General features: G+C 48.0%; 1 protein-coding gene across 2 annotated transcripts in view; it reads left to right on the top strand.

Annotated features, from left to right (window-relative positions):
- Positions 1–23819, top strand: part of LOC126531521 (synaptic vesicle glycoprotein 2C-like) — a 232776-nt gene that overhangs the window by 81925 nt on the left and 127032 nt on the right. For both annotated transcript variants that reach the window (XM_050179066.3, XM_055071223.2), the window contains exon 2: positions 9708–9816. The gene's annotated coding sequence lies outside the window, so the exon portion shown is untranslated. The remainder of the gene's footprint in view (positions 1–9707; positions 9817–23819) is intronic.

Raw genomic sequence — 23819 nt, 5'->3', positions numbered from 1 at the left:
TGCGTTTTGCCAGCGCTGGTTTCTTCCTTATTTGCCTCCCCCCCTCCACACACACACTCACATCTAACCCGCCCTTTACCGCGCTAACCTTCCTCGCTCGGATGCTCAAAGTTCCTTTCTTTCATCTTTCTAACCTTTAGTGGTCGGCGGCGCGGTGAAAGAATTTCATTTTGCTTTTAGCCTTATAGACATTCTGCTCGCCATTCCTAATTGATCGTGTTTCTTTTCTTCTCGTGTTTAAACTTCTTCCCAGCTGCAAATTTTTCTGTTTCATTGCGGATTGTTTTCGCTTTTAGAAAGAAAGCCACGAAAGAAACACAACACAGGCCGTTACTTGTTGGTATCTTACACAACAATGCCTAGGACAACAGTAACAAATATTGAAAATGCTGATTGTACAATCTCCCTCACGACCAGCTCAAGTAAACGATGACGGCTCGGTCAAATAATATCTAGTTCTGTGCACACTCACTGAAGTCACCTCCGTGGCAGGATTTCTTGGCATCATCCTTTTTTTATACGTTTCCGGAATATGACACTCGAAGGGAGTTTTACACTTTCTGCCATTATAGAGTTGATCACTTAGTGTGTCGCCATTTTTCACGCCCATGCATATACAGTGCTATACAGCTGCGTGCAGCATAAAATTAGCGCTACTTAGCCGTGCCATAATGCCCTACAATTCAGATTCCGTTTTCTTATAGTTGCTTCGTTTAGTAATCTGTCTTATTCTCTGACGTACGTGTGTTAATGTCCGTGGTATCTGTGTTAATTATCGCGTTAATGTGGCTATATAAGGTATACTGATAAGACGGATGCGTCATGTTGAAACTGCGCACTTGGCAAATTTAAGACAATCATGCTCCATTTGTTTCTATTGAAGAAGGCAACAAACATCCACCGCGCAGCGCAAGACGCCTAGTCTGCCCTCGCATAGTAGTGTGAAAATGACTCCAGCCGTAGTATAATCGCATACGCAATGACCAATCGAACATGCACGCATTCAAGCACATTCATCATCGCCAGGGCTACCAAGCTTGTCATTGTAACTACGTTGACCGCATTGATAAGGTTTTCTTCTATCGCACACTGTGGCACAATATTTTGTAGGGCACGGGGTTGAACGAACAGGCAAAGTCATCAGTCCTGTACAGAAACCAAAAGATTGACCGCACTGTCGACACGCTCATCCATCGTTTATGCTTAGACGTAGCCTACACGCCTACACTTCTTTGTGTCGCATCAAAGGATAATATTCCCACACTGTATATTCTGTGATAACCCCAACGCTTCAATGAAATGTACAGCGGGTTCGTCTGAGCGGCCGTTTGAACCTCTTTGAGAAACGTCTTCTGACATCTGAACGAAGAACTTGGACTGTGAACATGCCGTGATAAACAGAGGCCTGCCGTGAGCGCCCTTCGTTTTTCTTTTTTGTGAACGCTATAATCTGTATGAACTACCAGTGAGTGGCATTGGGTGTTTTGCCTCCTCTACATTGTGCTTCCTCTTTAAAATATTGATGTCGCGGCCATGTTGTCTTTATGTGCAGGGTGTTTCACTTAACTTGAACCAAGAATTTAGAAAAAGCGCTGAGCTGCAGCTGAATGAAACCAACGGCATATGGTTTGCGGTCATCTAACGCTCCTTGGAGTATCTTTATATACCGCCGAATTATTTAATTAATTAGGATCAATTATGAATTTCTTTTAATATTCGTTTCAGAGCCAACTGAGTTCCGGTACGTTGTATAGAGGGGGTTGTGACTGCCATGTCACTGCGCTCGTGCGCAGCGCGGTTCAGAGCGCTGCAACACGATAGCGCAGGAGCGCAATCACGTGATTTTATTTCATATTTGGCGGGTTTTATTTAAACGCCGAAAAAAATCACCAAGCAGCATGTACGTTGCTGCAGAAAGTTGGCTCGGTCGAATCTCCTCTACAACACAACAAAATGCACTTGGCCCTAAAATGAATATTAAATATTATTCGAGAACAAGAGTTTGATAATTTAAATTATGCATTGTAAAGGCACAGCCACGGTCGTCATTTCTGTTCAACACCTTTAAATATAGCGCGCATTACTATGGTATGTTTACGTTTCCTTGTAGTTTGCGTCATAGTGAAAGAAAGAGAAAGAACATCGAAGCAACGCATTCTCTTGTCCACACGGAGACGCGCTATAGAGTAAACAAGCGGACTGCACAGAACACCCGCGCGTAGGTTGTCTTTTGCATCAGGGCGGTTTTTTATAAATTGCAGCGCTCCGTCTTTTTTGCCTCTGTGCGAAGTTCCGTCATCAAGAAGTACAATAAAAAAACTCCTTCGATAACGTAGTGTGAGTCCATAACAACGAAAAATTCAAAAGCCTGTGCCTAAAATAGCACTGCTCTCATACATCTCGTTATTCATTTAGTCGAAACCCTTCTCCCTGACGGAGGCGAAGTGACGTGGAAGACGCGACGAACGTGCTACCGCTAGAAGAATAAAACGTTATGTCACGAGACCGAAGGTTAGCGGCGATTGTAAATATAGTGATCAAAGAAAGAAATAGTAAACAAACCGTTCACATCCGCCGCGGCCGGGATCCAATGCTGGCCGCTGCGGTCGCATTTCGATGGAAGCAAAAATGCAAAAAACGCCCGTGTACAGTGCATTGGGTGCACGATGAAGAACTCCAAGTGGTCAGAGTTAAAGCGGGGAGACCCCCACAACGACATGTCTTATAATGATGTGGTTTTATCGCGTAAAAATCCAGATTTCTCTCTCTTCTTTTTTGTTTTCAAACCATTTTCGAATCACACAATCGCTGGTTCATTCGTTCAAGGCGCTCAGAATACGGCAAGCTTCTTTCGGAAAATGCTGCCCCGAGGCGCCTCGAATAAACAGGCATGCGGAAAGATTTAGTGGCGCCAATCTTTAGAACGATTCTATAAAAAACTCTCCTAAGCAAATCTCGGCCTCCTTATTTCTTATGTAGTGTCTCCAGCCGCAGGTTTATTTTTATACTTGTTTTGGGACGGTTATGCGTTTCAGTAAAATTGAGTATGAGGTACTCTTCCCCCCTTGCGCAGTTCTTTTTTTCTGTATAAGTGTGCTTGAGTGCAGAGTTCCACTCGTTTGTCTAGCTCTCTGCGAAATCCATTTCACAGGGGTGCGCAAACACTATTTCGCTGATTGGGCCTTTCTCTATGTGCCATATTTCAAGCTTAAAATGGAGCCTATTATTGTTTTGAAAGAAACCAGCATGTAGCTGTAATTTTAGGAAGCTTGTAGACGGGCAAAAAAGAAGAAAGGAAATATATTTTCGAAAGTTTCTGCCGTCTTTCCTTTTCGCGACGAAGATCCGTTCCTTATTAACTTCAAGGAGAATTCCGAGCTTGAAATAGGACGACCGCAGGAGCGTGCGTGATGCGGTCTGCAGCATCATTGCCATTTTTTGTGCCTTCCGAAGAAGAAGTATTGTAAAGGCACAACCGCAGTCGTCATTCCTGCTCAACATCTTTAAAGTTCTCTTTAACTCTCTCCACTTCGCCACCGGGGTGCGCCACATCCTCGAAGTATGAAGATTTATTTTCCGTAGGAGGTTGCTACTTGTGCATCTATACAACACAATACAGTACAATATCTAACTTCTATATAATGTTTACACACTATACAAAGCGTATGTATGCTCTATCCGATACCAGAGAGAGAGAGAGAGACGAAAGGCAGGGAGGTTAACCAGGGGGTGAGATTTTGGTTTGCTACCCTGCGCTGGGGTGGGGGACATAGGGGTTGCAAAGAAGACAAAGAGTGAGAGGAGAAACAAAAGTAACAGGGAAAAGAAGAGAAAGAAAAGAAGAGCACAGGTAACAGAAAAGGCGTTGTGAGCATCCGATACCAGAAAAAAGTGCCAGACTGCGTCACATTATGGGCGAAATGGTAATCTTACAGCAATAGCAACAGCCCCGAAGCAGTGACATGACAGCTGGATTGCTGACACAATATTATGCGGAACAGCTTGCTTTTCCACTGAGACCGTTTGATGACGATATTATCCCACGGGCGCTGTAACGGGCGCTGGCGCGTAGCCGCATATTATTTTTCGTATCTCCGCCGGAAGAAACAAACACACGGTGTGGGCATACATTGCTAGAAACATCTCTTGAGACGTCTCTTTCCATTTTATGCAAATCCTTATTTCAGTATCATAACAATGAAATCAACAATTTAAAATTATAACATTTAACTGACTGATCGGATGCCAGGGGCTAAAAAATTACCAGCGGTGAGGCATCACGGCCCCCGGACTACATGCGCTTGGTCTTATTCGCGTAGAATGAGCTGACTTCTTTAAAGCTTTGTGGATGATAGCTGGGACGCAAAAGTACGTAAAATAAAATTCCAGGGCGCAGCGTATCGCTACAGCAAGCGCCACAAATGTCCGTCTTTCTAGCCCCTTCGTACTGGCTGACGGATTTATGTGTCTTTGTGTAGCTTTCATGACGCTCCTTTCTAACAGACCCTGGGAGAGAGAGAGAGGAAGGGGGAGAGAGAGAGGGAGAAAGAAAATGGAGTCCATTAACTGCGCACCTTTCTTTGCCGGCAGCGGACACTCTTCCCCCCCTTCGAGCTCCCTTTTCAGAAGCAGCCAATCACTGGGCAGAAGGACGCAGGCGGGAGCTCCTTTTCACTTAGCCCGATGACTTTTCCCGCTCCAAACGATGCTGCTATGGGACACGTAAACAGAGGAGGTGGACGCGCCATCTTCGTCGTCGTCGTTGGTGGCCCGGTGTTGTCCTTGACCTGTGCGGTGCAGGACGCCCGACGCTGTCCCAGTTCTTTTTTTTATTATTCGAGTGTTTAATTCGGTCTGAAGTGCGTCCTGTGTGCGGTCACAAAAGGAACGCGTAAACTTGGCCGACTCTCTTAACGGGCGAGCGCCTCACGCGCCAGCGTCGTTGTCGTCGTTCCACTTCTCCGTGACCAACTCGAAACTTTGCGTTGAAACGATGCTGCGTGCCAATCGTGCGTGTGTCTGCGTGTGTGTGTGCGTCTGTATGGGGCGTTATGGCTGGACGCGGCGCTTTTGAGAGTTGAGGCTCTAAGGACTGCGCGTTCTCCGAGAAGAAAGTACCGCTACTTGAGTCTCTTCGGAAGCTGCCAGTAGTAGTACACGTGCGTTTTGTTCATCCTGGCTTTAGTGACTAGCGAAAGGAGTTCGTACCTCGTGCGTGCACAGGAGTGGTCGGGCCTTTGGCCGCCTGAGAAGTGTACTGAACTGAGAGTTTGTTCAAGGAGGCACTTCAGGACGGTGGCGGATCAGACAAAAGAAAAAAATAAGAAGCCGTAAGAATCCTGCTTCGCGTCACAACACACAAGTTATCTACTGCCGTCAATGAAGCTTTACGAGTTAACACTTGTCAAATAAAGATTTAGAAAGCGTGTTTGTTGACTTTCATTGAATGAACGCAAGTGTTGCTGAAGCCTCGTGCTCACTAGGAGTGACATCTTACCTACGGCCAGAGCGATTCTGCTATGGGGAAACGACACAGCTCGAAATGTACCTTTTTGAGCGATACGAGAGTTTCAGTAGAAATTCGCAGCTCGCATAAGTATTGCAAATATTTTTTTCCGAATATAACTATTGCGCAAAAATATAGTTTATTTCAAGCAAAAGAGAAACTTTCATTTTCTCCCAAGAGAAAGAAACGTTAGTGCTCATCAGCTAGCCCGAGTGAGTGAAATATTTTCTGCGCATCGATGGTGACAACAAATTGTACTTGCCACGGCTTAGCTCTTCTCGTTCTACAAGGGCAGCTTCTCTGAGATGGCGACGTGGCTTGGACTACAGCGGCATTCGTTTTATACATTCTGTCGCTGTGCCTTCGCTTTTCTTTTTCTTCAAAGATTAGGAACCTTTCCATTAACATTTCGCAACTTAGTGCTCAAAGTATCTTTAGCCCCGCTGATTAAATATAAACAGTCGAAAAGGAATGCACACGAGAACTCCTTCTTGCGCAAGTTGGTGTGTACGTTTGCTGTATATTTTTTTTATTCGAGGCGCACCGTGAACGACGTGAAAGTAAGGGCAGTAAAAGGATAGAGACAAGCAAATGTCTTTCTTCTTCACGGCTTTTTCTTCAGCGTTATTCAAGTCGCCCCTACAACAATAATGTAAAGGAAGCGCGAGGAGGGAGGAGGAGGGAGGGAAGAGAGAAAAGTAGAAGGCAGGGAGGTTAACCAGAATAACGTCCGGTTGGCTACCCTACACCGGGGGAATGGGAAAGGGGAAAACAAAGATCACAGGGAGAGAGAGGAGGGAAGGAAAGAAGGAAATTGCGGCGAGTTCGCTGACGCGTGTGGTCTTACAGAAAATGCATTAAAAGTCACAGATGGTCGCACAAACCCGTCGTCCTTAAGAAACACAAAAGCGCCTTCACCGCTTTATGGGCCGACGGGCGATGGGGGCGGTGTTCCAGCAGCACTTGCACAGAAAGCGGCCGATTGTCCAGTTTTTGAAAAGCTTTCGCAAGTTCTTGTCTCTCAGGGGTGTATCGTGGACAATGGCACAGCAGGTGGTCGATGTTTTCTTCCGTGCCACAGACCTCGCATGCTCCACTGTCAGTGACTCCAATTAATGTAGAGTATGCCTTTGTGAAGGCAACTCCTAACCAAAGGCGACAGAGAAGCGTAGCTTCACGTCGAGGAAGTCCGAGTGGAGGTCGGAGTTGCAGAGAGGGGTTTAGTCGATGCAGTCGCGTAAGTCGTAAGTTTGGCGAGTTCCAATCGGTCAGTGTGAGACTGCGTGCCAGGTGTTTAAGCTGCCTTGCAGCGTCAGTCCTCGAAAGCGGTATTGGAACGCTGTGTTCTTCTTGATGTGCTGTGCGAGCAGCGTTGTCGGCAGAATCATTGCCACTGATGCCACAATGACCAGGTACCCATTGAAAAACGACCTCGTGACCTTTTTGTTGGACATCATGGTAAAGTTTCACGACTTCGTATGTCAATTGGTCATGACATCCGTGTCGGAGAACTGACTGCGTGCACTGTAATGCCGGTTTCGAATCGCAGAACACAGCCCATTTTCTAGGTCTTTCAGAATCAATGAATTCCAGTGCTCGACGCAGGGCCGTTAGTTCGGCCGCCGTTGAGGTCGTGACATGCGATGTCTTGAACCGCAGTGTCATTCCTCGCGTTGGTATAACCACGGCACCAGAAGAACTGCACGACGTAGTCGATCCATCGGTATAGATGTGCACGTGGTTGCTGTACTTTTCATGCAGAAGAAGTAAGCTCAGCTGTTTTAGAGCAGGGGCCGGTAGATCTGTCTTCTTCTGTAGTCCCGGGATCATGATACGTACTTGTGGACGGCTCAAACACCACGGAGGAAATGCTGGCTTGGCTGCAGGTGCGTACCCTGAAGTAAACGACGCACGATGTGCACTGACAGTGCCACTAAATGTCGAGCAGGGCCTTTCAGCAGTGAGGCTCGCCAAGTGATGGGAAGGGGTCCTAGCATAATGCCTGAGATGCATACGCATTGTCTCAACGGTAATGTGCGTCGTGATTGGGTAATCCTGCGCAAGGGCAATGGTTTCAGCCGTTGATGCACTGCGTGGTAAGCCAAGACATATCTTAAGGGCTTGGGCTTGAATACTCTGAATCGTACGCAGGTTAGTTTTGCAGGTGTTGGATATTGCAGGCAGGCTGTATCGCAGGAATCCAACGAACAACGCCGTGTACAGCTGTAACATAGCGTGTATAGATACTCCCCAACTTTTTCCTGCAAGGAACCTGAACAGGTGACAGATAGCAGTTAGCCGCTTTTTCACGTAATTGACATGCGGAGTCCAAGACAGGTCTCTGTCAATTACGACTCCCAAGAATCTGTGACATTTGCTGTATGGTATAGGTTGTCTTTTAATAGATACACCGTAACCCGACATTGGCTTCCTCGTGAATGCCACCATTGCGCACTTTCCGCATGAAATTTGAAGTCCTTGTTCACGAAGGTAGCAAGATGTCATTGTGGCTGCCTTCTGAAGCCGAGCACGAAGCTGAAGTCGTGTCACACCTGATGCCCAAATGCAGATGTCGTCCGCATAGATGGAAAGTCGTACGGTGCTTGGCAGGTTGTAAACTAATCCACTGAGGGTGAGATTGAAAAGGGTCGGGCTAAGCACTCCTCCTTGAGGGACTCCTCGGCTACCGTAATGCTCGGACGTCGGGCCATTTTCTGTGTGCACGTAGAATGGTCTCCTCTGTAAGTAGTTGCGAGGAATGCGTAAGAGAGCGTCTCCTTCTGGCGCCCTGACATTTTCTTGCGCAACGTCAACCGCCACATTCTGGAAGCTCTGTCCCGCGTTGCTTCTCACGTTTCCTCCAAACTATTGCCTCGACATAAGTGTGGAGAAAGAAAAAAAAAAAGCACTGCGCCTCCCCGACGCCTCACGCAATAACGAATCGACGTGTAATTCACGGACGTCGTGTCGAACCTACATACCTGCCACCCTGTGAACCTTAAAGTATGTAAAAAAAAAAACGTGGATATTAAAACAGATGAGACAGAGGTAATGTGCGCTTTTTCAAAGTTTGTCCTGAGCGCAAACATTTTGTGAAATACGTACACACTTGGTTTGCGATTATATACCTTTCGACGCAGCAGAAAAGCAACAGCAAACTAGAAGCAGCAGACACAAAGCAACACACATTTCTTTTCAGCAACTTGTCCGAATAAGCTTGCTCGATATTGACACGTGTACTTACACCACCACGTGACAATATGCAGATAGCCCTCTCGTGTATGGTGTATGGATAGCCCTCTCGTGTACGGCACCTGAGCCACAACGGGATGGCTCAGGTGCCGTCGCAATTTGTTTCTTGTATGCATTTCTTTCAATCTTGCACCTCTGCATCCTTTAACACCTTTAAACATCTTCGCAAACTGAATGTATATTCAAAAAAGAAAAAGAAAACGGGATGCAACATTTCTAAAGTCTTAAAAAGCCCACATTATTAAATTTTACGGAAACTCCGGGACAGTTGCCAAGTGCGCACCTATAAATGATCTCCAGTAGGTCACAACTATGGCTCGAGCCTTCGACCTATTTGTGGATACACAACGACGGCAGTGGGGCTGCACACAATTGAATTTATATTTCACTCATTGGCTACAATTGTGTGTTAGGGCAGTGGGCATCAGAGCACTGCTGGGCTCTTTCCCTACCGAGGCGAAGCGAGGGTTGCGAAAATCTTTGTCTTACAGTAAATTGATGATGTTTTAACCTCGTGCGTCGAAGTTTACGTCGTAGCTGTCTTCGAGAGCCCACACATTACAGGATGCTGCGACTAGAGCCCAAAAGTCTTCAGTTTTAATTTTTTTAAATTGCTTCATTGGGTCAGCTATACAGTACTTTAGAGCAGTGAAACAGCTTGGAATGAGCAGTTGTTTTTGCCACGGGACATTAGACATGAGCTTGCATTTGCTAGAAACATATGGACGAAATCGTTGTGGTTTTAAATCTAAGAGATGAGAACCATTCCACAAAATTATCCAACGCTAACAACCCCTACTCAAAAGAAAAAAGAGGGGGGGGGGGGGGGGGGAGTAACCGTTGTACAAACGAAAAATGAACGCATGTTTAAGCAAACTGAGGACATGCGCAGTGAATGTTCCTGAAGTCATGCTCAAATTTACGTTCTCTTTGCTCAATTTTTTTCTAGGTCAAGAGCTGAATGCAGCACCACACCGTGAATCCCAGCTACCCAAGTTTACTGTGCAATCCACTGCCAGAGCAACACAGTGATTCTTTCAGCTTATAATCGGCGAACAGTAAGTGTTTCTCTTGCATGTGCTGTTTATTTTCTGTCTGTCCAAATCCTAGAAGAACTGCTACATTTCAATCGCATGTGTGCCTGCCGTAAGCTTTTGTAATGACTGTCGCCGAACTTCATCACAGTGCCGAGTTAAGTGGCCACGTGATCACCTTTCAATGGGTGCCTAGTCATTGTGGTGTGATTGGCAATGAACTCGCTGACAGTGAGGCAAGATCAGCCTTCTTTTCCTCTGATGAAGTATGGATTGCCTACTCGCGACCTGACACCAACTCCATGATCAAGGCACTCATGCAGCACCTTACAAAGGCATACAGAGCCCACGATGACAACATTCACAGACGCCTACATATGATCGACCCAGACGCTAAATTCTGTTTTCCCCCGAAGCGCACACGGAGCAAAACGTCATTGCTACGCAGGATTCGGCTCGGCGTTGCTTTCACCCGTCGCTACGCGCACCTCATCGGCCAATCGAACAGCCCTAAGTGTGAACACTGCCAGATGCCTGAAACACTGGAACACATACTGCGCGATTGCCCAGCGTATATGCTGGAGCGAAGGACGTTAGAAAATATCCTAGCCAGTGTCGGCAGGCAACCACTGTCGGAAGAAGCTATCCTCGGCTCATGGCCCGACACTGCAACTTCAATGCGTGCAACTAAAGTGTTGTTGAAGTTTCTGCAGGACACCAAGCTCGACGAGCGGCTCTTGCAATGCAACTGTCTCTTGCACATAAGCGCTCACCACTTCTCTTATCATCATCATCCATCCCAGTACTTTCACTCCCCTACCCTCTTCCCCAGTGCAGAGTAGCATATAGAGCCCACTAGCTCAGGCCGACCTCTCTGTCGTTCCTATCAATAAATTCTATTCTCTCTCTCTCTCCATTTTCATCAGCGTAACCACTGGTACTGTCGACGAGGCCCAGTGCAACGTACGGCATGATTCGACGACGTTCTGAATTTCTTTAGCGCTTACTTGTGCCATACATGTACGTCGTTAGGGGTAAGATAACACTCACAAGCGCGCAAGGCCGAACGAACGTCGAGAACAGCTCAAATAAATGAGTCACCGAACAAAGTTCATCGGATATATTGGAGCAATCACGTCTGCCAACCTGCACCGATGGCGATGGCTTGCGTGTTTGTCTCGTCTTTAAACCTTTCGCCGACCCCGTGAAGATTGCTACTGTCCCGTAAGCCCTATAAATAAAGGTGACAACAGAACGTTGACGCCGCCCTGAAAGAAAGTACGAAATATGAAAGACAGCGTTTCCTAGCTCTCAATGACGACTACTGCCGGGCGCTCTCAACCGGGAGCATGAAGCAAATCTCTAAACACCGTTCTATCCGGCCTCTTCCACGTGTCCCCGGCCTCCTGTAATTGTGGTCACCGCGTTTTGAGGGCTGAGCAACTTTTCTTCGCTGCAACAACGAACGGTTCGAGCGGGGAACAGGAACCTAGCAACAAACACGAAAGAAATGTAAGGCGAAGTACGAAGCCCCCCCCCTAAAGCTGCTGAGCGTTGCCCGTTAGCGCAGACTTGCTGGCCAGCCGTTCCAACCGCCCAGCCAAGCATCTACACCGTACAGCAAAAAAAGAAAGAAAAAGTCAAAGCCCCCGTAACGAAGTTTCTGCCAGAGCCGCACGCCAAGTGCTTAGCTGCCCACATATAGTTAAGGGCCCTGGTCTTGCTGCGAGATGGAAGCAGAGCGGGACTGGGCCATGGCTGAGTGCTGGCGCTGAGAGGCTGCTCCGGAACGTAGGTGCTACGCGCGTAAGCGTTTCTTTGTGTCATTGTTCCCTCCCCATCACGCTTAACTCCTTTAGTGGAGAGCGTTGTGCGTTGTTACTGCGTATGTGCGTTATGTGTTCCTCAGGGCGTGTTGTACGCTTATGGGACCACGAAAGCATGCCGACGTTGTTCTCTGTTTTGCTTGCTGGACTTTATTTGCCCGTGCAGCGAGACGCGTGGAAAAGAAGGCGTTTTGCACCGTAGGAGCATTTTCTTTTTGTTCTTGCGTGTGTATACGCACACATGTACAGTAAAGACACTCTTAGTGTCATTCCACTTGAGGTTCAACAAGTTGAAAAAATTTTTGCAGATACTTATCGCTCAAGTTGAACCGCATCCCACATAAAATCGCAAAGCATATGTTGAACGGCGTTTTGTATAATTGAATCTTTCACTTTTTAAATTCAGATAACAAAATAATTAAATAGCTTGTGTTTCCTGTAACAGTGTTCCGCTTATTCGAACTTAATAAACAAGCATGATTGGTACCTAAACATGGTACTTTTACCCATACTTAAGCATGATTCCAGTTAACGGTGCGTTGAAGAATGATGTTCCAAAAAATAGGTACAAATATGGTGGAACACCGTTCCTGATAGCAGTGGCTATTTCACTGTGACATCATTTCAGATATTTATTCTTATGTGACGTTTCTTTTAAAAAAATAAAAGAGAGACTGTATACGTTTCGCCGTACCTTTTATTTAATGATATGTTAATCGCCATTCCAAACAAGCCAGTGAAAAAAGTTTTGCAAAAGGTTTTCACCTAACGGGAACGAGAATAAGCGTGCGAGAATTGTGACGTAAGAAATATTTCTCTTTTATTACACACCTTGTTCAATGAAATAAACAGTCATTATCATCCACGTGACTTCTCCGGGTTGGTGTCTTGGCTGACCCGTGGTGACAGCCGCGATGGCTTTGTAATACAATGGGCCGTGCATGTTGGAGCTCTCAGTGCACGCGAGGGCAAGTAAGAAACGATAGGTCGAGCGCTGAACTTGAACTGTATTCTAACAGCAGAGCAGGGAGAATCAACAAATGCGCGTGAGTACATCAGTGGTATCTAGAGCGATTACAGGGACGTTTTTAACAGCTGCATCTCGTTGTCAAAAAAAAAAAGAAAGAACAGACATATCACTTATGCAACTCGTGCCTCTCTCTTCTATGTGATATGCCACCAAAAGTTCTCTTGCTAACGTGTTACCACTCCTGCCAATTACTTTAATCTCACGCAGTAGTTGCTGGCATCTGCCTGCCAAGTAAACCACGCAATGCGCAGGTAAATGCCCATTACCTTTGTTAATTGTAGACAATTCATGCTCCCGGGCCCGGTCATTGACACATCTCCCTGTTTTTCCCGCGTAGGACTTCCCACATTTCAGCGACATCTCGTATATAACGCCCGTCGCACGTTTCACGTACGGTGTAGCATGGCTTTTCTGGCATCCTGACTCTTTGTCAGCGGGGCTTAAGCAGCAGCCACATGTGCGGAAGCCTGACCGGCACGCCGCACCGGTCACCGCTGGCGATGCTGAAGCCAACATCCACCACCTGCTGTGGGTTTGCCCTGCACTGAAACCGACGGGGCTCCGGCACCTCGCAGCAGCGGGACTGTCGCCGCATAATCCAAGCGGCGAAAGTCCACTGCTTGGACGCAGGGACCACATTATCGATCCCTCTTGGACTTCATTAGATCAGCAAATCTTTTTTCATTCATTTATTCATCCTTATTCACCCCCATCCCATAACCCTGTATGCCCTGAGGCATTTACCCTCGCATTAAAAAAAGAAACTGCCGCCGAACTGCCGGCGGTGAGACACGTTGGAGCGAAGGCAGCAGCGGCGCCTACGACCGAGCTCGGGTAGCCGGCTGCGTGTAGCCTCGCCAGTTGCTTATCAAAGCTCGCCTGCATTACGTGGGAGCACGACTTCGTGAGAGCAGATTCAAGGCAAAGAGTGTCTGTTGCTCTTTTAACTAACTTTCAACGTGCCGAATCGTACGGCAGCAATTCCTTCTGATCACGTGGGCCAACAAACGTGGTTTTAGTCAAAAACTAAAAACAGATCTAAAAACTGAAGAGTGTCATGGGAAGGGCTTAGTAAATACAAGTGGGATAGCAGTTGCTACGGACTACACCACCCGGTACGCGATCATGCGGGCTCTCCCTACCACTTGTGCAACCGACGTCTTTGGCTTCCTTCTCGACGCAGTTATACTTCACCGCGGCACTCCCCGACAACGCCTTACCAACCGGGGCCGCTACTTTCTCTGACAAGTTGTCCAGGACATCTTGCACAAGTGCGCTATAAAGCACAAGTTTACAACGGCGTATCAACCTCAGACCAACGGCCTCACAGAGCGGCTCAATAGAACTATCACCGCAATGCTCGCTATGCACGTCTCCATCGACCACCGTGACTGGGATTCCGATCTGCCGTTCGTCACATTCGCCTACGATAAGTCTCACCATGATTCTACTGGTTTCTTCCCATTTTTTTTCTCTTGTATGGAAGAGACTCTATACTACGTAGCGTTTGACACGATCCTCGATACAACACGACCCGTTCTCGATACAACACGATTCGTTTTCGATACAAGGTCAGAATATGCCCGAGATGCCATATCTAGAGCGACCGAGGAAGTGAGATTGCACGCCTGCGTCTGACCATTTCAGAAGAAAAGCAATGACGCATATATAACGCTCGCCACCGCGCTGCCCACTTAAACCCTGGGGACATCGTGCTTCTTTGGAAACCAGCACGGCGAGTTGGTTTTTGTGCGAAGCTGATTTCACCCTACTCAGGCCGATACCGTGTCTTGCGTCGAGTGACAGACGTGGCCTACGAGTTGCAACCTCTCGATACCCCCACACCACGATCCTCATCTGATATCGTTCACGTCGCTCGACTGAAGCAATATCACTCAAACTTACCAAGCGCCGGGATAGCGCCTTCGCCGCCGGGGGTCATGGTACGAGGGGCTGTAGGAGCAAACGATGAGGAGAGGACTGACCAAGACGATGATTGCCGATAGTCGTGCGCACGGGCTCCATCGTGCATGCCCGCTATATATATATAGTATAAATATATGGTCAAAAGTCTTTTCTCCTCTTAACAATACATATATTGTAACAATATGTAACATATTATATATATATATATATATATATATTTAATTGATTAGGCATGAAATCTTCTTGAGTAAATCGATATGTAGAAGTTTCGAAAAGCTTCCAACGCGAGGCTCTCCGGGTCTCTAAAATGGCGCGGAAGCCGCTACGGGGAAGGGTGCCTTCGCCGCACTTGGTTTGGCAATTGTCATTCTTTTTTCGCGGTCTACTATTGATCTCATTTCTCCATTTAAGTTTCGTTCAATTCCAGCACGGTTGCTCGCAAATCGTCGGATGCGTTTGCTTCGCCATGGGAGTGCAGTCGGCGGTAAGGATTGTCTGTCGGGCCTTTGTTCTTAATTCAATAGAGGCATGTAGGAGAACGCGCGCCCGAGAAAGCCTTTTTTGTTGTGGCAACCGTCGCACAAAGCTTGCACGGCCCGCGGAAATGCGCGCTCGGCGAGTTTATGCACGAGCAGAAGAGCGTGGCTGCGCGAAAATGCGTGGATGTTGCTGTTTGCACTTGTGGTGGCCGAGACGCGGTTGCCTCTGGCGTGGGTGAGCTGGCACTCTGGTATGTCGATGCAGTGTTATCGAAGGTGAACCAGCTGGAGATGGGGTTCAGAGTTGCCTACCCAAGATTATAGTTCAAAGCCGCGAACGGAGAAGAAACAACCGAACGTTTGTACATGACTGTGGTGATTGATTGATTGATTGATTGATTGATTGATTGATTGATTGATTGATTGATTGATTGATTGATTGATTGATTGATTGATTGATTGATTGATTGAGTGAGTGAGTGAGTGAGTGAGTGAGTGAGTGAGTGAGTGAGTGAGTGAGTGAGTGAGTGAGTGAGTGAGTGAGTGAGTGAGTGAGTGAGTGAGTGAGTGAGTGAGTGAGTGAGTGAGTGAGTGAGTGAGTGAGTGAGTGCTTTCAGCAATCATCACCACGCTGAAATTTTTTTCACCAGCACCGGAAGTGCACTGGGTTATTCAGCGCAGCCGCCACTCAGCTGGCGATCAAGGAACGAATGAGCAACATTCCAGCGAGCTACAACATGACAAGTGGGAGCGCACTCGATCCGTCCGTGTAACCGCGCCAAACACAGAGGTCACATGGCGGTGACAATAAGCATGCGCCCTGCACGCACCCACACAGAGAAAAGAACGTGGCCCCCTGGCGTCGAGCAAAGGAATCTCACTCATTCAATTTCAACGACACAGTATCGGATTTCAAACGGGGCGTGCAATAGCGACAAAAGTAGAAGGTAAATAAAGCGCCGAGGAGACGCAAAGGCTTCTGGCGGGTGCGCGGTTGTCGACGGTTTCGCGGTCAGCGACAAAAAACGAGCGGGAGAAACCAATTTAGTCGAGTTTCCGGCCCGGCGTTCGCTGCGTCGAGTCTCGATCGTGCGTCGAGGCGCACGTTTCCTTCCACTGGGAACAAATGTGACGCAAGACGAAAGGGAAACAAAAGAAAGGGCAGACCAGAGCTCCTCGCTCACTCGCGTTCTTACCGTCTGCACACGCCCTTCCCTTTTCTCCGGCCGTTCGACTTGATCCAAAGTGTTCAGGTGGGGCGGCGATGTTGGGGTTTCTCTTGCTCTGCGTGAGACCGAACTCGCCTTTGACGTAGAAAAAATCGATCCACTTCAGAAATAGGAGAACAACTTGCAGCCCTAAATAACAAGCAGGTCGATTGTCTCTAAGGGCATGGCAGCGAAAAGGCGACTCCGGAGCACAATAAGCAGGATGTTGTTCCCGACGCGATTGAAGGTTGAAGAGGAGATGAGGCTGAAATGATGACGCTGTGTGACGCGAATGGTTTTCTTTTTTTTTTTCTTTTTTCTGTTCCCTCGTGTCATCTTTCCCACACGCTCGTCTCGGTAACGATTGTCGGATGGAGTTTATATAACTCGTTGAGTTTTCCGCCCCAACCTAGCACCAGAGCAATGAAAATCGCTGCTGCGGTGGAGGAGTCCGGATTACATTTTGTGACTACTCTGATGTCCTTTCATTCGCAATAGAATTAGAGGAAATTTCTAATGCTGCGCCTATATCATTCGAGTGATAACGTCGAAAGGGATAACTGCGCATGAAAGCGCTAACAGTATGACGGTCAGCTAGCACTAGGCCGCATTGTGATAGTTGCTTTGTGATTGACGTTAACTTTTTTTTTCTTTCTAAGTATTTCCATGACAATCAATAAACGACAGCAGACTTTAGCGATTCCTTCGGCTCTGAAGTGGTTTACTGCGACAGCAACCTGCGCCCACTGCGCAGACCACCATATTATTTTTGCTTCCCTGCTTTTTCTTTTTTAATAATTGCGCTTACCCACTACGGCTGAATGGGCAAGAAGCTAGCGGTTACAGGGTTCTTGGTTGCTCCGTTTCAACTGAACCGCGATGTTATTCATGCGCGGCGTAAGCAACGCGTAGAGCTAAGTTTGTGCTGTCAATGCGTACTGTGGCAGCGATAATCGTTAGTGTTCCTTCGCTGGCTTAAAATATACGTACGGCGCTGGACAGAACCAGTTATTGCCATAGGCTGAAAGGAGAGCAAACAGAAAAAAAAAATGTTTCCAAAGAACAACAACATGGTGCCGTGGCGCGTAAACGAAAGAAAGATTAAAGAAAACGAGAGGACCCCACATGAATGAATTGCCACGGCATTCATTTCTCCATCGAAATTCTCCACCAAGGAAGTTTTTCAAACCTATACTCAAGAGCTATTCTCGTTCTTCTTTGCAGGAAGTACATGCCAGTTTGGCTTATTGTTTTTCTTTGTCATCACCAATAGAACGACAGCACCGCACCATTTCCGTGTCGTCGTGCTCTGCAGCTTCTATGTAGAAGTACCGATTTCTACGTCCCTTCCTTTCTTCCTTTTTTTTTTATTTTGTTTGGCCGAAGCGCGCAATGTAGAAGCCCAGAGAACCCTTGCTTGCGCTTAGTTAAAACGTTTTAATCAAAGTCACAAAAAAAGAAGAAAAAAGAAGGCAATGCCGACGGTACGAACTTGTGTAAAAAAGAAAAGAAAAGAAAATCGTAACGTATACTGTGGTGGCTTGCTTCACCGAATGAGTATGATAGCTCGAAACCTGGGCCTGCAACGAAAGCTGAAGGAATGACGAGAATTCGCGTTATTGAGCGTCATCGAGGGAGAATCGGTACTTCCTGAATGCTGCAAAACGAAACCCCGCTCTTTGCAGCAATTTAAGACACGGTCCGCCGGATTAATCTCAAATCGCAGCGACTCATGCGTCGCTCACCATGCAATCATAGAAGAGGAAATAGGTAGCACGAGGCCCTTGCTGGCGTACCGTTGAAGTACATCGATATAGCGTTACCACAGAAACGTCTCGCATAAATCGCTATGTATGTAGTTCATCTGCAAGAAGAAAAAACGTTGTGCAGTCTGAAATATTACTCAAATGGGGCACTAAAGAACGTGCAAACTTGCGTTTCCCGCGGATATATGGGTACGCATTACGCCACTTACATTTTTCTACACTTTGGTCTCCGCCCTGCTTTATGCACGGTGGTCCGACACGACGAACGTCTGCGTAGTTCTTACTCGAAATGCTGCCGCTCTTCATGCCGACGCTCTTGATAGAACGTTTTTTTGAAAAGGTCCAGGCTGCATAACTGGCTTTTATTACATTATTCCTTACCAGGCGGACAAGGGGAGATTACCTTCGAGGCCACGCTTTCTGGCTAGGGGGGTCTGTAGGCCCTGAGTTAAGTGTACGTTCCGCTGTGTATGTGCCACTTTGTTTGTCGTCATGCCAGTGGATATGTGCCATTGTCGTCCTGCCGTCGTCGTCACACCACTTTTGTACTTCTGTCACCACCATTCCTTCTTCTGGAGGCTAAAGCCTCCATCCTAGCTCTGGAGGCTTCTGTCACCATCATTCCTTCTTCTGGAGGCTAAAGCCTCCATCCTAGCTCTGGAGGCTTCTGGAGGCTAAAGCCTCCATCCTAGCTCGATGGAAGGGGCAGCGCCTAAACCGTCGCCTCAGAAGTAAGATTTCCAAACTGAACACAGCCATCGAGGAGCATTGTCAAACCCTCAGCCGGCAACAATGGACTGAGCTGTGTAACACGGTGGATGGACAACTTCATCGCCCTTCCTCGTGGAAACTCCTCAAACATCTGCTTGATAATACCACCACCCGCACCACCCAACAGGATCGGCTGCAGAAGCTCCTTTATACGGAGACCCTTAAGCAAGGTCCACAACAGGTGCTTGACTACCTCTTCACCAGATATATCTCCAGGGGACAAGTCAGCCCACACAGCAATTACATCGGTAGCCCCAACCCTACACTAGACGCCGATTTCAGCGTATCTGAAATACATGCCGCTCTACGCAAGCTTAACGGTCGTTCTGCTCCAGGGCCAGACGGGGTCACTAACAAAAGCCTTCGCAATCTCGATGACGAGTCCGTGTCCCATCTGACTGACTACATCAACGATTGCTGGCGCAGTGGTGCCCTTCCAGCCGCCTGGAAAACTGCCAACGTTATCCTAATCCCAAAGCCTGGCAAACCATCTAGCCTCAGTAACTTAAGGCCCATCTCCCTCACTTCATGCGTAGGCAAGGTGATGGAACGCGCCTTCTTAGCACGCGTCAACAGTCACCTCGAGGACAACTCTCTCTATCCCCACACCATCATTGGATTTCGCCCTCACCTTTCTACTCAAGACGCTATGTTGCAGCTCAAACATCAAGTGCTAAACGATCGTTCCCGTAACATTAAAGCCATTCTCGGACTCGACCTCACTCAAGCCTTTGATAACATTTCCCATGCAGCTATCCTTGACCAGGTCTCCAACCTCCACCTGGGAGAGCGAGCCTACAATTACATCCGTGACTTTTTCTCCAATCGCACGGCTACCCTCTCGGCCGGGGATTTACGATCAGACCAGCTTCCCCTTGGCAGCAAAGGCACCCCACAAGGTTCAGTTATCTCTCCCATGCTCTTTAACTTAGTCATGATTGGCCTTGCCAAGCAACTACAGCAAGTCGACAATATCAACCATACCATCTACGCCGACAACATCACCATCTGGTCGTACCGAGGCAGTGATGGTCAAGTGGAATCAGCCCTCCAAACGGCGATTGACACGGTTGAAGCCTATCTCCAAGGGACCGGACTACGCTGTTCGCCGGCTAAATCGGAGCTTCTGCTATACAAGCCCATTCAGCGGGGTCGCCCTCCCAAACACCAATCTGATCACCGACCCTGTGACGCCATCACCCTACGCCTTCAAGATGGCAGTCCTATCCCACACGTCCCTAGTATCCGGGTTCTCGGTCTCACCATCTCTACCAACGGCTCCAACGCCTTGGCTCTCAACAAGATCTGTGCCCAATCTCAAAACACCCTACGACTTCTTAAACGTATATCTAACCGACGCAGAGGACTCAAAGAAGAAAGCCTTCTCAGACTCGTCCAATCCTTTGTCATATGCCACATTACCTACGTTGCTGCGTACCTCAACTGGTACCGGGCTGAGCAAAACAAGCTCGACACCCTCATACGAGGGGTCTACAAGCAAGCACTTGGTCTCCCACATTGCACCAGCACTGAACTCTTCAACCAACTGGGAGTTCACAACAACCTTTCCGAACTCATTGAAGCCCAACAACGCTCTCAGCTTGAACGGCTCACCCTTACTGAAACGGGGCGCTTTATTCTGTCCACGCTTGGCTTCACCTACCATCAGCAACAGGGCCCCAAACAACCGATCCCGAACGACATCCGTAGCTGGATCTACATAGACCCTATCCCTAGAAATATGCACCCTGAATATAACAGGGCCAGGCGCCAAGCTCGGGCCGGAGCTATCATAAAAGCCCTTGCCCACGTACCTGGCGTCACATTTGTTGATGCAGCCCAATACTCCCATGGCACACGATTTGTGGCCGTCGCCACACGCGATGGAGTCCTACACCACGCCTGCAGCGTCACTACCCCCACTGCGGAGACGGCTGTAGAAGTGGCCATCGCCCTGGCCACTTTAGATCCCACCTGTCACACCATAGTGTGTGACTCTCGCTCAGCCGTTACTAACTTCAGCAAAGGCCGTATTTCTCCCCAAGCTCTTCGCATCCTCTGCCAGGCACCACACTCTAAAGACAGCATAATCTCCCTAACATGGATCCCGGCCCATGCCGGCCCTGTCCACCCACACCTCCCCAATCTCAACGAGGTCACCCACTCCATTGCGCGAGGCCTAGTCAACCGCGCCGGAGTCACTGGAGATGAGTTGGGCACCAGGGACAGTCTGACAACTTATAACGATATCGTTAAGGCATTTTACCTCAGTCGCCGAATCTTCCCCCCGCCTCACCCAAAGTTCAGCCGGGCGCAGACTACCACCCTGCGTCTACTACAAACACGTACCCTTCACCCGCCCGCCTCAACCTTATATTTCCGGACGTCTACACTACCCCCAACTGCCGGTGCTGTGGAATTCACCCGGCTACACTTCCGCATATGCTATGGGAGTGCCCAGCACAGTACACCCAGACTAACACCACGACTCTCTCGTCGAGGTTGCATGAGGCTCTGCGGAGCTCCGCCCTCGACGACCAAACCTGGGCGACCCAGCACGCCCGCGAGGCGGCGGCGAGGCAAGCCCTCGACGTCTCTTCGTGGGAGGCTAAGGCCCGGCCATCATAAAGTGCTGGTTCTACAATAAAGGTTTATTCCTCCTCCTCCTCCTCGTCATTGAAGCTCTATTATGCCGGCGTTGTCATGTCATCGTTGCCATTTCATTGTCATCATACACTGTCATTTCAGCTTCGTCATCCGATCCTCGTCGTACCATCGTCGTCAAGCCATCATCATCATACACTCGTTGTCATCACATTGTGCTCAACATGCCGTCGCGCTGTCTTCGTTATATCATCTTTATCATTTCAGAATCCCCATCCTATTGCCCCGCCGTTGTCATCATAGCGCTTTAGGCGGCGTCAGTGTATGATTAGAAAGCCGGCGAGCGGTCGAGGCATCAGAGAGGAGCGTAGTAGTTTAAGCGAGAAAGCTGTAATGCATCCTTTACACTGAAATGTCAGGAATAAACGGGATTTACAAACCTCCGGACGATTCGGCGAGCTCGAGATCGGGAGCGAGGACGCCTTAGCCCAGACCTGCAGCCTAACGCTTGAACATACGGACTGCACACTCGTAACTGCCCTGTGAGCTTATCTTTCTCTTATTTTCCTTGTTTTCGAATATCCGTCACGCTGTGTAATAGCAAAGTATTGCATGCAGTCCGATTTATTTAGTGCAATAGCAAATATATGGACACTCCATGCGCATTACCGCCATCGTCGTCATCGTCGGCGTTGCCGTGATGATCCGTGTAAAGTTCAAGGGTGATAACATCGTCGCCGCGCGCAGTATGCTGTATGTGCGAGTGAAACAGTACAAAGGTGATCCGACAATGGTGGCTCAGTCTCACGCGCGCAAGGGGGGTAGGCGGAGGGGATGCGCGCCTTCTTCCACCGTGCGCTTCGTTCTACTCCGGCGGCGGCTGCGTATGGCGCGGCTGAGTGGGCCACATCTTGAAGCGATCTGCGATGGGGACAAATTACGCCGAGTGCTGATAGCTTAATGTACTGTGTTCTCGCCGCTTAATTCGCTTTGAAGCAAGAGGCAGCACGAAGATCAGTTCGCTCGCTCCTGCTGCCGCGCTTCCTCACGCCAGTGTGTTTGACAGCGAGTTTCCGCGATCGTCGAGTGAGATGTATTCATGTGTATATGGCCGATAAAACTACCATACTTATTTCGTATAGCTGTCTAATAATTTACTATCGCAACTGATGTTTCGCCTATCGGGCGAGACTGACTTTTTGTTGCATCTCTGCGAATGGCCTTGTGAGCAGCAAAAGGCTGCAGTTCAATCTAGCGATCAATGCGCTAATGGTTGTTCGTCTTCTTTCCGCCAAATTTGCCGTCCAGCTTAACAATGATGTGTGCTTCAACATGATCTGACGAATTTCTTTTTCTGTCTGTCTGTCTCTCTCTCTCTCTCTCTTCCTTTTTTTTTTTTTTTGGCTAGGACGATTCAGTAAGTTCTCCGTTGGTTTTTAAACTAAGTGACATTGTCACTCCGAGTACCCACTGCGGTGACCAGTGGCTAAGGTCGATGCAAATGGGTCGCGAAGCTTCAAACGAAAAGCGTGCTAGAACCAATTATCACCGACAACAGCAAGGGCCGTTATTAGAGTAGTGATTGAACCGCGACTATAAAAAGAAGAAACAGTAAGTAAAAAGATGGTTTTTTATGTAAAACAATACACTGGTTGATTTCTTTCGACAAATATAAAATTCCTAATCACTATTGTATTTGTATGACAAGGACAGAAAACACAAGCCACTTTTACTTCATCGTTAACAATGAACATCTATATTTCAGTGTCCGCTGAGGAAAGGGGGGTGTTCACACCGCTATCAATTGCAATAGAACGTATAGCTCTTGAAGCTAGCAGAAAGGTAGGCTCGTAAAGTTCACTGGCTACTGTACACCCCCTCACGCCTTGTGTTGTTTTGATTGTCAACGTTTGTCTGAATTCTGGTTTCGCGGTGTTTGCAAGGTGTTTCGTCGTTGTTCAGTGTGTTTAGTCAGAAGTAGTAAATTATGACCACTAGATAACGGTTTACTTTGGCTGCCTTCGCGTGGCTGTTCTGGCCGACGGGTCTGCAGTCTAGATCATCACTCAACACCCATAGCTTTCCTCGGCCTGCAAAGAAATGATACTCTGTGCATGTGCGCGATTTAGACGTCCTACGACATCGTTTAACACCCGTACGGCTGGCGTTTTGCTGCATAGCTTTTCGCGCTAAAAGCTCGAAACGCCAGTTGAGTCGAATCACCAGTCATATGATAATACAGCTACACTGCTAGGTCACCAAAACAAACTTCGAACCTCTGACGACAAAAATGACGCCACTTCGTTTTTAACGGAAATGGTGCCTGATTATTATTTTTTTTTTGAAGTGTTCCCTCGTCACACAGATGGCGCTAAGCCATCGCCTCCTAGACAGCTGGCCTGTGCGCTCAGCTTGAT

This window comes from Dermacentor andersoni, chromosome 5 (genome assembly GCF_023375885.2).
Source record: "Dermacentor andersoni chromosome 5, qqDerAnde1_hic_scaffold, whole genome shotgun sequence".
Taxonomy (NCBI): Eukaryota; Metazoa; Arthropoda; class Arachnida; order Ixodida; family Ixodidae; genus Dermacentor; species Dermacentor andersoni.
Note: the sequence above shows the minus strand (reverse complement) of the source record. Positions and strands in the feature narration are given on the sequence as shown.